Raw genomic sequence first — 12,460 nt, 5'->3', positions numbered from 1 at the left:
GCCTGTCTGGTTTGGTGTAGCAGTAGAAAAATCACATCTCCTGTGGAAGGATGAGTGAGCAAAAATTTTTATAGTGCAGATGCAGATTTAGCTTGCTTGAAAATGGAAAGTAAACACAAGAGCTGTGTGAGATGTCTGCCATTTTTAAAGCAGAGGAGATTTAGGTTATTCCTCCCAAGTGCTATAAAGAAATACAAGACTATCTTAAAAGACTGTGAGTTACTAATTATAATTTATTGCCATTTTTCTTGAGGAAAGGCTGCGCTTATATTAAAAATACAAATTGACACACACACATACAAAACTGTGAAAGAAAAACTCATTTGGTCAAATGTGTAATTTTTGATGGAAAAAAAGAAAATATACCCTTGTCTTTCAATAATGTATCAGATTTCATCCACCATTTTTTCCTCATGCCTTTTGTTTTCTTCCACTGGAAAAAAAAAAGGATGATGCAAGGGGTAAGGATCTAAACAGAATGAAGACTGTTCATATACCAATACTTTTTCTAATATAAAATTTAAAAAGACTAAAAAGTTGAAAAATATATTTTACCAACATTAAAAAAAAATCTGCTGACTTCTCCAGTTAAAGAACATGAATAAATAAATAAGTAAATAAACAACAATAAAACAAGGAGAGACAGAAACAGTAAACTATGGAAAATTTAAATAAAGCAGAAATAAATATTTTTTTTCATCAGAAATTAAAAGCAATTTTAAAATTAAATTAAAACTGTTTAACTGGTTTTAAAAGCATAGTATTTTAATCAGAGATACTAAAAAATTGAGTCATTTGGCTCACTTCATTGCAACCAGTTATAACTGGGAATCAGAAGAACAGTCTGAGAAACAGTCAAGGAATTACAGAGGACAGATTATATGAAGATCATCTGCAGGTCCTGACTAAGGTCATTTAGCAGAGAACAACCACTATTTTTTGCTGGTATTATGAGATAAGCTATTATAATGTGCTTTCTACTTGGGCATGTGTGCACTTTATATGTGCCAAAATGAATAGCTCAAATTTTGTGTGGTTAGAAAATTGGTATGCTTAAAAAAAAAAAAAAAAAGATATATGCAAAGGTGATAGTGCAAAAATATTCTGTGTGTCATAAATAAACAAAATGACTAAAATCAAGTAGGCAAAACAGAATCATATGTAATGTTATGCCATAAGGGTAAGAAAGGGTGGAGTATATTAACTGTATGGAGATGTCTACATACATTCTATATTCTATAGCTGTTTACATCTGAGTTAATCAACATAGACGTCCTTAATAGTCACTGTAGAGAAAAAGGTGCTTTCAGTGTGTGATGCATCTCTATCATAACAGAAACATCTAAGCCAGTTCAGATGAAATGTGCTCTGTGTGCTTATTTCTTTCATCAGCAATAACTAGCATGACTAGATCAGATGGAGATGTCTACATGGTACAAGTGCAAAATTAGGTGAGAAGACTCCTTCTCCAGATGGCTTGCTAGATCTCTAGACAATTCTGTGAAATTTGCTTAGAAGGTTCTAATGAAAGAAGCTGAGTATTGCAAATTGTCAGAGAAGTCATGTCTTTTACTCTCTTTACTTTTTATAAAATTTCTTAATGGTGGTGATGTTTATCTTTCCCTCAGAGGGAGAAAAAAAAAACAGCAACAATGTAATGGTCGCTGGACTGATAATTCATGAAATTCTTGGGATAAAATCTAAGGACTCCATAGATCTGTCTTAATCTGAGCTATGCCTAAATCCCAAGGTTGAATGTGGCTATGAGTGGTTGAAAAGGTCATTCTTTTAAAACATGTTTCTGGGCTAATTCCAGCATTCACATTAGAAAGATTGCTGCCTCTTCATTCTCTATTAGGATGTGCTTTTCTAGCGCTGCTTTTCTAGCATTAATGTAGCCAAGTAGCTTAATCCTCTTGTTATTTTTTACCAACCAAAAACACTCACGGTACTGTGCCTCTGATTCTGTGATATGAGATATAGGATGAGAATTGTCTTGAGCATTTAGCTTTGCTTAAATCTACCACTGAAATTACAATGAAATTCCCTCTTTTGGTTGTATTCACCTTTAAATTACAGAAAGTTGACATCTTTTTTTTTTCAAGGTATAACAATTACTATTTATGTATTGATACAAAACATTGCTAAATGCTAAGCTTCATCTACAGCCTTATCCATCACCATCTGCCTTTTCCTTTTCCTTTTCCTTTTCTGCACTTCTCACATATACAGGTACACATTAAGGTTTCCTCACAACCTTCCCTGTTATTCTCAACTGTGACCAAGTTGTAGCTATAGAAAAATATACAGGGGTGTCCTGTATGATGGAAAGGGAACAGATAGACATGAAAAATACTTCAACAGCAAAAGCCAGTGAGAAACATGCAGGCTTCTATCCGAGGTCTATGTTACCAAAGAGTTCTGGTGCAGAGGGAGGACTTCTGCTAGGGAAATCTATACCAGCTTCGGAGCTACAATCCACTGACTGTTAAAAAAGTGGCCATCTGTTGAGTGGTTCTAAGCCCTCATCTGAAGTAAAAGAAAGGTCATATAGCAAGACGTCTAGTGTGTTTTCTAAGCAAACAAATAATCGCTCATACAGAAAATCCAATCATCCCTTAAAAATTTAATTAAAAAAGATAATTCAAAGATAGTTTAAAATTACTATGTCAGGTGATAGAGTCAAGCCCACTGTGCTCAATAAATCAAGCATAGCTGAAACACTCAGTGGGTTTGGCTCCCTTGCCTCACATGAAGCAATTCTCAATTAAATGTGAGTTTTCTTCTTTAAACAATTTCTATGGTTTGATTTTCTTTTTTGTGGTTATTTGTTCCCTTGGAAGGTGTGCTAGTCATGTTGCTTTTGAACTAAAATTCAGCATACCATATACTTTTTATTGGCTTCAATGCAATTGCTTCTCTTTGGCCTTCAGAAGTCCCAGACCTCCAGACTAGAACTAGTGCAGAGCTGCTGGCACCTTTTCACAAGTACAAAGAAGCGCAGACACATCACCCACACATTGAAGCAACCATAATAGTTTCTTTTTGATTTCAAAATCCAGTTCAGAATGACTCCCCTTGTTTTATGGACTTTTCAGCCACTTGCTCCAACCTATTGTACCTCATACATTTTGGGCTAGATCCACTCTTGGCTACACAAAAAGACTGGAAAATTGCCCAAAGAGTGCAGCTGACCACTCTCCCAGCTGGAGGGGTTGTGACCAGAGCAAGCAGTTTTCCAGCAATCTCTGCTGTGTAATTCCCTTCTGAGAGAGGCTACTATCCAGCACACTTTTAAGCAGCCACAAGACTTCCAGGTATGCAGAAGATGGGATATTAAGGAGCTGAAAGCCTCTTTCATGACCCAGAGCAACAATAGGTGCTGCATGAAGCAATTTTTTTGTGAGAAGAGATCATCTTCACATCAATTCTCAAAACTGTAATGAGAACACTCTTAGAACTTTCAGTTTTTACTTCTAAATACCCTATTTTTTCCAAAGACATGTTCTTCTCTGGCCCTCCAGATAATCCATCAACAGTAGTGTGATACCTGTTTTGTTCCCTTGGCTCCTACCACCTACAGATTTCTGTTTCTGTAACTCAGCACTGCTGACTCTTAAGATTTTATCACAAGTCTCATAATATTTTGTATTTTTATCTAAACCTCCACTGAAGTCACCTAATTACAACAAAATAACATCTCATTTTTTATGCTGTTGATATCTAATCCCTACAGTTGCAGAGAAAGGTCTGGGCCATGAAAATTTTAAAAAACAAAATCTACATGAAAACCCCAAAAATATTTTTAATTTCATGGCTTTTATGGCTGTCTCCCTAATTTGAGATTCTGGCTCATAACTTCTAAATACTTATAGTGTCTCATCAATATGCTACCTGTTTTCATGAGATGACTCTGTTACATCAGCTTACTTTGTGCTGAGCCCTTGAAATGTCCACTACTGTCAGGTCAACAGTGGTGATGATTAATTAAAACCAATAAACCTTATGTTCATGTTCATCTACAACCTAACTAAAACATAATATCTTCAAGAATAAGATACTATAAATGTATATGGACGTAAAGGAGACATATATGAAGAAGGAAATATGCAACCAAGTTTGGGATGACTCCTGTATTCAGCAGTGGAAAGCTGTGGGTAAAGAGTGGTGATCATTCCATCCAAGTGCTAGAAAAATTTAAAGCATAACATCATGTATTCTGCATGTTCTGTATATGTTAAAGTAGACTCTTTTAAATATTTTACACCAGAGGACACTGAAAAAAAGTTAGAAAAGATCTGAGAGAAGATGTGATCTTTCTCTATTAATACATTAGGGAGGTAAATACAAGGAGGTTGAAAGCTATTAAAAATAAAGGATAAGGTTGGCACAAGAACAAATGGTATAAACTCACCATGAATAAATTGAAGGTGGAAATTAGCAGGAGGTTTGTAACCATCAGAGCAGTGAGGGAGTTTTGCCTGTTTTTACTGAGACTGTGTTACGTAGCCTTGAAAAGCCACATGCCCTACTTACTATGAATCCTACCTTTCAGGGGTCAAGAGGAATCACAAAAATCTTCAAAAATCTCAATTCCAAAATATAAAAATGTCACAATTCTTAGGGTTAATATTTATTGTAGGGCATTTTCAGCTAGAAGCAATAATATGAATGTCTTGTTTCTAGACCTGCAAGGTTGAACATTTAAAAAATAATAGTTATTGAACATGTGTTTTGCATAAGCTGCCTTTTAAATCTACTCCTCAGTATGTCTGAATATCACCTGTTCTGAACCTCACTTTCGGTCTGCCATCACTTTGAGAGGAAATTCCAGTTTCAAGAGAAAGAAGGAAATGTTTTTCACTTTCTTTAAATGAAGACTGCCGTGCTGTTAGATTAGTGAAATTGAAAAGTCAAGAAGTTACGTTTGCTATTTCATGAAGTAAAATCTGTCTTGCAGTCTCTAAGCCTAGGTGGGTCCGGGAAAACAAAGAATGACATAAATTTGACATAAACATCAAGAAGAATTACATAATTGTGCTAAAATGTGGTTAAAAACAAAAAAAAATGGGAAACTTCTCAATACAAATGAATGAATTATAGTCATAATATTGGAGGCATGGCCTGATACCATTTCTAACAAGTTACAGGAAAAAAATATGGAGTTGTAGTTAGAGTAACAAAGGAATAACTTTGAGGTGATGCTTACCAACTTTTAATTATTTTTTATGAGAAAAAAAAAAAAGAAAATGAACGATTTACCTTAGTTTGCTAAACTTGTCAGTTCAAGTTTTACATCTGTAAGACTGGCAAAATTCACTGAATTTCACAGGTTATGTCTTTAAAATATTATTTGTATAACAGTTGTGTCACATAGCTGTGAAACTAGTCTGCACGTAAATAATTCTGAATAAAAAATTTCAAAGGTTATTTGTTACTGTTTTTTTATATATATTTTTATTTATTTTTTATTTGTTTGTACCTTGTTTCATCACTTACCTAAATTAAATCTGCTCATTCAGAGGCCACCATTTGCCATGGCTGAATTTGTAGGTCTGTGTTAGAAATCCACCTAAGTTCCACCTTAAAATAAACTTGCTTTTGTCTTTCTTGCTTTAATTTTTGCAGCCACATAATAGTGGCTGCTGCTGCACCTGACTGTGCCTAATTACCTCTGGAAAGCAACGTAAGTAACTAGCATTGCTATGAAACTCTTTCTTGTTTCCTTGCTGACTCCTTTGTTCATGTCATATTCATTTGCTAGTTCTGAAAATTCATGTTCAGACTCAGCTACGCGTGCAACCCACTTTGTTTTTATTTATCAGCCACCTAGCAACATTTTCTTCATCCACAATGACTATGTGTCATTCAAAGGCATTATGTTGTGCAAGTATTTGTAGCTGTGCAACCATTTCTTTTTTTTCAGGAGCTGTTCATCTGACAGCACACGCTATGAAAAATAAGACATGATTTGTAATCTTTTAAGAGAAGCCGCTTAGTACTGAGGAAAACACCAATTCTGTTTAGGACAGTGCTAAAACGCTATGAGCAGACTTCAGCAGAGCCTGCACACACTTCTGTCCAGGCAGCTGCATCTGGCATCGTAGGACAGCACTGACGTAGCCTTCTTGTTACCAGTTCTGCCAGAACTGGTATATCTATCTAAAACAAAAAAGGAAAACAAAGTCCCCCAGAAGTCCACTTGCCATGTGAAAATGTTATTTTTCTATATTTTTGATATATAGATGCTCAATAATAAATGGTTTAGATAATAAACCAGCTTTTCTTCCTTCTACTTCTATAAGAAAAAGCAAGAAAAACCTGTGACAAACATTATATTTTTCTAGAAAACACTTCTCAAATTCTTACATTATGCAGCCAATCATTACTACTAACTCTTAAGACAGGTAGGAGGAATATTAAAACCCCACTTTCCAGAGTCATTTGGTTACATGAGACTTTTGGACTTCACTTGTAGCCTTCATTATACGGGAGAGATTAAATATGTGACCAAAACGTGCCTTGAAGGCTGAACTTCCCCCCACAACATAGAAGGTAAATAGAAAAAGACTAAAATATGTTTCATCTCTAAGTATCTTTGATATTAGGGCCAAGTTCATAATTATTAGCAGGTATGAAAGAAGAGTTTTGAACATCTATGCTAGTGGCACCAAGACGTCCTAATCCAGAAGTAAATATTTTGTTTACATCTAACTTCAAACATCTACAATAAAGACATCTGCATTGCTCTAAACTCTCTTTATTGTTAGGGTAGAGAAACAAACACTTGTAAGGAGCCTGTTCATCTCGCCTCTTTCACATATACACTGCGATGAGATGAATAATTTCCTGTCCATAACTTATTCTACTGTATTGAGCATAAGGATGCTTCTGGTGACAAGATTGTATCTGACATTTGATAAAACCATCTCCCCTATCTTTATCAGGATATTGTCCTTGCTGAAACAATGGCACTTACATGGCAGGACTTCAGAATACAAATATTTTTCTTTTCAGATCAAATCTTTGGTTACTTTTTTTTTAATTTTATTTTTGTTTTTGTTGTTGGCTCTTTTACACCTAGTAGAGATGGCACACTAATGCATATCTTTACACAGTATCTGACTTTCAAAAAAAAAAAAATCAGAATATGTAACCAGGGACATTAAGAACATAGTTTAGTGGAAAAAAATGTAGACAAAATAAGAAAACACTTTTATATTTGACCTAACCGTTTATACATTTTCTCTCTTTAGGCTCAGGATAAGTGACCTAAATCTTGTTAACAAGATGTGACGTGCCTGGACTCAGCAATCTGTCCAATCACTTAAGATTTTCTGCATAAAAAGGGAGATGAAGAGAAGTCCCTCAAACTCAGATGTGTAACTATATTTTTAGGGGACAGGGAAAAAATGGGGGGAAAAGCAAGTTTAACTTTTTTAGGAACCAGAGGATGAGGGTGAATTTAGGCAGGGGCTTCTCCTAGATGGGTGCATTGTGTCTGACAAGGAGCAGGGCTTGGCAGTAGCTACAGCCACGCTATGAAACAGCTTAGCAGGACATAGGTCCTAATGCTCCACACTGCAGAGATTTCAGCAGAATTCAGCAGATTTCACCTTAGGCTCTGTTTTGGAGTGAACCTTCAGTCCCTTCTGAAATGAAGCTTGGGCACTGCTCTGGTGTAATTCACTCCAGAAGGAGTATAACTACATCAAATGGCACCAGGCTTGGCTGCCCTCACTGCCCTCCATACGCTTAACCACCACTCACCTTCCATGGCCCCACAACAGGGAGTATGCCACATACACTCTTTTAGCTTCATGGTATAGAAACACTACTTTGGTGAACTACAGGATAGCCTTCAAATATACTGTGCAACTGAAAACAAACAAACAACAACAACAACCACAAAAATGACCAATTATATGTTAGAGCCACAGGGGGCAGTTTAGAAGAGGGCCGGAGCCATTCACTTTGTAGTATGGGCTCTGTCTGGCTCACCTAGGACATACACTTTGCATTTTGGGGGGCGAGGGACTGTGAATCTTTAATTCTGCAGTGCACGGGGAAATTCTGTTGTCACATTAGTCTGATTTTATTGTACTGTTTTTCAGAGGTGATACTAGTTTCAGAACTGACTTTGGGCTCTTTGCATCCCCTTTCATTCTGGTTGCAAACATGTCCTTATTCATGGTCAGCATCGTGCCCTATAAATATTTCATTGATTCATACAGGGATCTCACTGCTATCCAGTATAAATAAAACTAACAAAATCCAACTCAAATTAAATAAGTGTGTAGAGAGCTTTTATGCTCCAACCTTAGCAACATAGCTGCATTAACCTTCAGACAAAATTAAAACTGTTTATGTTTGCTTTACAGCGTGTGATAGTGATTTTTATAAAATCTTTTATAAACTGTATTTTCCTCATACCTGTATGCATTACACTAATGCTCTGTCTAGGGTTAGGGTCTAGATGTTATTTCAATATAAAACAATAACAGCATAACAGTGATGTATGAAACTCTGCTGCCAATAACAACTAAGGGATGTGAGTTTTCCAAGATGTCAAGAGACTTTGAATTGCACTCACTTGAATGAAATACATCATATCATTTTGAAATCTTAATTTTAGGGTATACTACGCATACCTTTAAATATTATTATCTTTTTTTTACAAGTAGGTTTAACAATGTCAGTGATAGTACATAATCAGTAAACACTTCTAACTGAAGATTAGAACATGGAGACATCGTGTCACTGGCATTTTTAAATTGAAAAGTGTTTTTTGACCACAATAACAATTTTTAGAGAATGCCTGCTCTGTCTGACATTTTGTTTTCTTTTACTTTTCTTTTTAATGGGAAATCTGCAAACTAAAACTTTTCCCTAGTGACCTTCAAGGACTATCAGAAGAAAACATGCTATTTTTTTCCTCCTTAAATGCTTTTTTGAAAACATTTTTCAGCTTTAGAGTTCCTTGAAGAAACAAATAAATGAAAAAGTCATTAAAAATATTGAAATAAAGTGCTCAGAAATCAGGCTTTAGCAGGTAGATTTACATGACTGGGTTCTACAGTTTGAAATGAAGCTGGTTCCTCTACACAACACAATTACATTTATTATTTTAGACAATCACTACAAATCAATTTCATCAATTGTGTGGTGAGTTTTTCCTGTGTAAATTCATATGCAAGCATAGGCCTAGATTTAGCCTACCTAAATTTAAGCAATTAGGCATTGAGGGAATTGAGACCCTGGCTGCCCAGCTGTCTCTAGTTAATGGAGAGAGAGGTCTCTCTAGAGGGCAATTCAGATATTAGTTGCGTGCATTGGGTGCCTCTCCCTCATAACCCCTAGGAAGGGAATGAGTGTATCTCCTTGGTGTATCTCCTTTCTTAACTCGTGAATTTCAGTTAAGTAACTACATTTAGGAGAGCTGTTGCATTTATGACTTTTGTTGTGAGGCTGCAAAGTCATGAAACGCAGCACAGGGTAAGAACTTCTTCAGTGGTCAGACCAAAGTCCTTCTCCCCATATCTTGCTCCCACCAGTGGCCAGCAAGGCTGAAGGACTGGTCCTGCCCACCTTGTGCAGGCAGGATGTGTTTCCTGAGCCAGAGGTGGTGACTTTGGGTTTAATAGCCCTCAGAATGTTTCTATATCATGTCAATCTGGTGTGAACAAATTTAAGATCCCACATCTGCAGCATCTTGTGGGAAGGACTTCCACAACTTAGTTGTACAAAGTAGTTCAATGGGAAGAAATGGGAGGGAATCTCCTGACCTGTTGGAAAACTGAAAGAAGATGGGAACTGTGATATAAACTGTGGTTGCTCAGAAAGCAGTGCAGTGATGCAAAGGAGTATCCCTACAGACTATGTACATCTGTATAAACACACAGTATGGAAAACTAGATGCATGCTCTTTTTTCCAACACCGATTCTTGGCAACAAATCAATTCTTAAATCATTACAAAGCATGTGCAATACATAATCCCAGGAAGTATGCAACCCATTTAATTCTTCTGCTTGTTTCTGTATCTGTAAACTAGTTTGATGCCAGTGCAATCTGCCAAGTTTGGGCTGGGGAGGGGGAGAGATGGTTCAGTTCCTTATTAAGACCTTTTCATGTAACATTACTCCTGGATACAGGTTGTGGTTACCTTTTGTATTGTTATCAAATATCCTTTATAGACTGTGCAGCTTAGGAGGATCAGACTCTGTTAGCACTGTTTGGGACACATTATGTCCCTTATCTACTGGAACTTCATCCTTCCTTACAGAGAAATGTATTTTTCTATTGTATCCACGGGAACAACCTTCAGCAAGGGTAGATGTCCAAACAGACAGTTCAGCTCTGCCCCCATTTCCTCCCCCTTCCTCTGAATGAATTCCTATCTAAATAATTCCTGTCTCTACAGGTGTTGAGACAGGCAGTTCTCACATGAAAAGAGAGAGAGAGAGGGAGAGAGAGAGAGAGGGGGGGAAGAAAAAAAGGAAAACAAAATGATGACAAACGAGTTTACCTAGTAACCATTTGGAAACACTATCTTCTACCTCTACCTAACCATAAACGGAAATATGTGCTTTACACCTTCTCTAATCACAAGGTTTAGGTGGCCATACAACAACTGCATGTTTGGAGCTATTCATTATGACTGACTCCTGAGATTTAGCATATGTGTGTGCTTGGACATCTTAGCCATAGAAACCTCAGAAACAGCTACTAAAGCACAAAACCCCTTCCCTTAGTATGCACAGGCATAACGTACCTAATCCTTTATCTCTGGCAAAGCTGTTGTCTTTTTGCCAGGGGCATGTTCAGTGGTGTGTGGAATCTGGAGCTGCTGCCTGACATTGCTGGTGAAGGTGCGCAGATACCATGGTGATGGGAGTGATATAGGTGCCTAGATAGATAGATGGATGGATGGGTGGACGGATGGATGGATGTTTTCTTTACCCACTCGCCAGCTCTTTGATTCAACCAGTCCAACTTGATTTTCCAGATTATTTAAGTAAGGAGGCTCAAATCCATCTGTTTGAGAAAGCCTGGCAAGCAATCAAGCCCCCTGCAATTCTCCCCTACTGCCATCTTAAAATTAAAGGTAAACACTGAGCAGTTCTCATTTAAATATGAAGCATCTGATACAGTCTTGATTTTTTTTCTTTCTCTTTTTTTTTTCTCTCTCTTTTTTTTTTTTTCTTCAGTTGCTGGAGAATAAAAACAACAGTTGAAGGAACTGCAGTCAGTAAAAAGGTTTCTCTGGCAAGGACGCCAAACTAAATAATGACACCCAAAGCAAAAACATGCTTCGCTGAAACTAAACTTTAGTCAATTCACTCACCGAAACAAAGGATTTTTTGTAATTTCAAAAGTGAACATTGTACTTTACTCTGGCAGCCATTTGTATGTTTTTCAATGATCTGATTATGTATAAATCCCAATTTAGCATGCCTTTCAGCACCTAAATCCTATGAGTGATTTGAAAACATTAATGAACTTTTCTATAGACTACAGCTGGTCTTCTCTTCCTCCTAAGTTTTTTAAAATGCAAGCTTTAGTGACAGTGTTTTGATGTGTTTCATTTGTTGATGTGTATTTTCTTCCCCCCCCCCTTTATTTTTAATTACTTTGTAAATATTTATAAAAGATACAGGATCTGTTTCATATTCTCAAAGCAAGTCAATGCGTTTTCCTTCATTCCTGTCCTCTGAAGTTGCTGTGCCTTCATGTGCTCCTCATAGTTTGATGAGACCTGTACTCCTTAGAAACACAGCCATCAACATAATCTGAAATTTAGCATAAGATTAGTTCAAAGGTGGCTTACAGGGATAAAGTCTCAGCTCCTACTCAGAGCCTGAATAATCAAGCAGTTTGCAAGATTGGCTAGATTTCACTCCTGGCTTTGCTCTGTGTCTTTGTCTCCATGTCTTTACAATTTGTAAAACAACTCCAGTCTCTGTTTGCAGGATTGTACATCTCCTTTACACTGGCCTGAAGGGGTACTGTAAATCTATCCCTCTCAGAATGATTTAAAATGCTGCAGGTGAAACTCCCTCTCTTCTGCCTTCTCCCAAGCTCTCTGTGGGGGCTCGATATCTGAGCACTGAGAGTTAAAGGCAAAAACTTCAGTGGGAATGTCTCATGGCTACAGCACAAGACAGTTTGGCATATCTGCATTTTTCACGTGTCAAGCGCTTCCCACCCTCAGTAGGACTTTTTGTGCTAAAAGGGCAGAGGGGACCCTACTGGCGTTCCTGATATTCCAAAAAATAATATTCTAAAAATACATATATATATATGAATAACAATTCAAAAAGAAATTCATGTAGGGTTAGCAAGCCAATCATATTCAATTCTTAGAAATTGCCCTATAGAGCACTTGTTTTCTGCAAATTGCTGAGAATTCATTTTTTCATCTTTTGCAAAGAAATTTAAGCTTACCTTCACTACCAATTC

The 12,460-nt window shown here is 36.8% G+C and overlaps 1 long non-coding RNA gene across 1 annotated transcript; it reads right to left on the bottom strand.

The window, feature by feature from the left end:
• Positions 1-213: 213 nt before the first annotated feature.
• On the bottom strand, positions 214-5,897 carry LOC310883550. Its single transcript, XR_014573592.1, has 2 exons — positions 5,500-5,897; positions 214-433 (listed from the first exon to the last, which is right to left on the bottom strand). It is a non-coding gene; the product is annotated as an uncharacterized lncRNA (long non-coding RNA).
• Positions 5,898-12,460: the final 6,563 nt, after the last annotated feature.

Source organism: Anser anser, assembly GCF_964211835.1.
Source record: "Anser anser genome assembly, chromosome: 1".
Classification (NCBI taxonomy): Eukaryota; Metazoa; Chordata; class Aves; order Anseriformes; family Anatidae; genus Anser; species Anser anser.
This window is presented reverse-complemented; position numbering and strand designations above follow the sequence as displayed.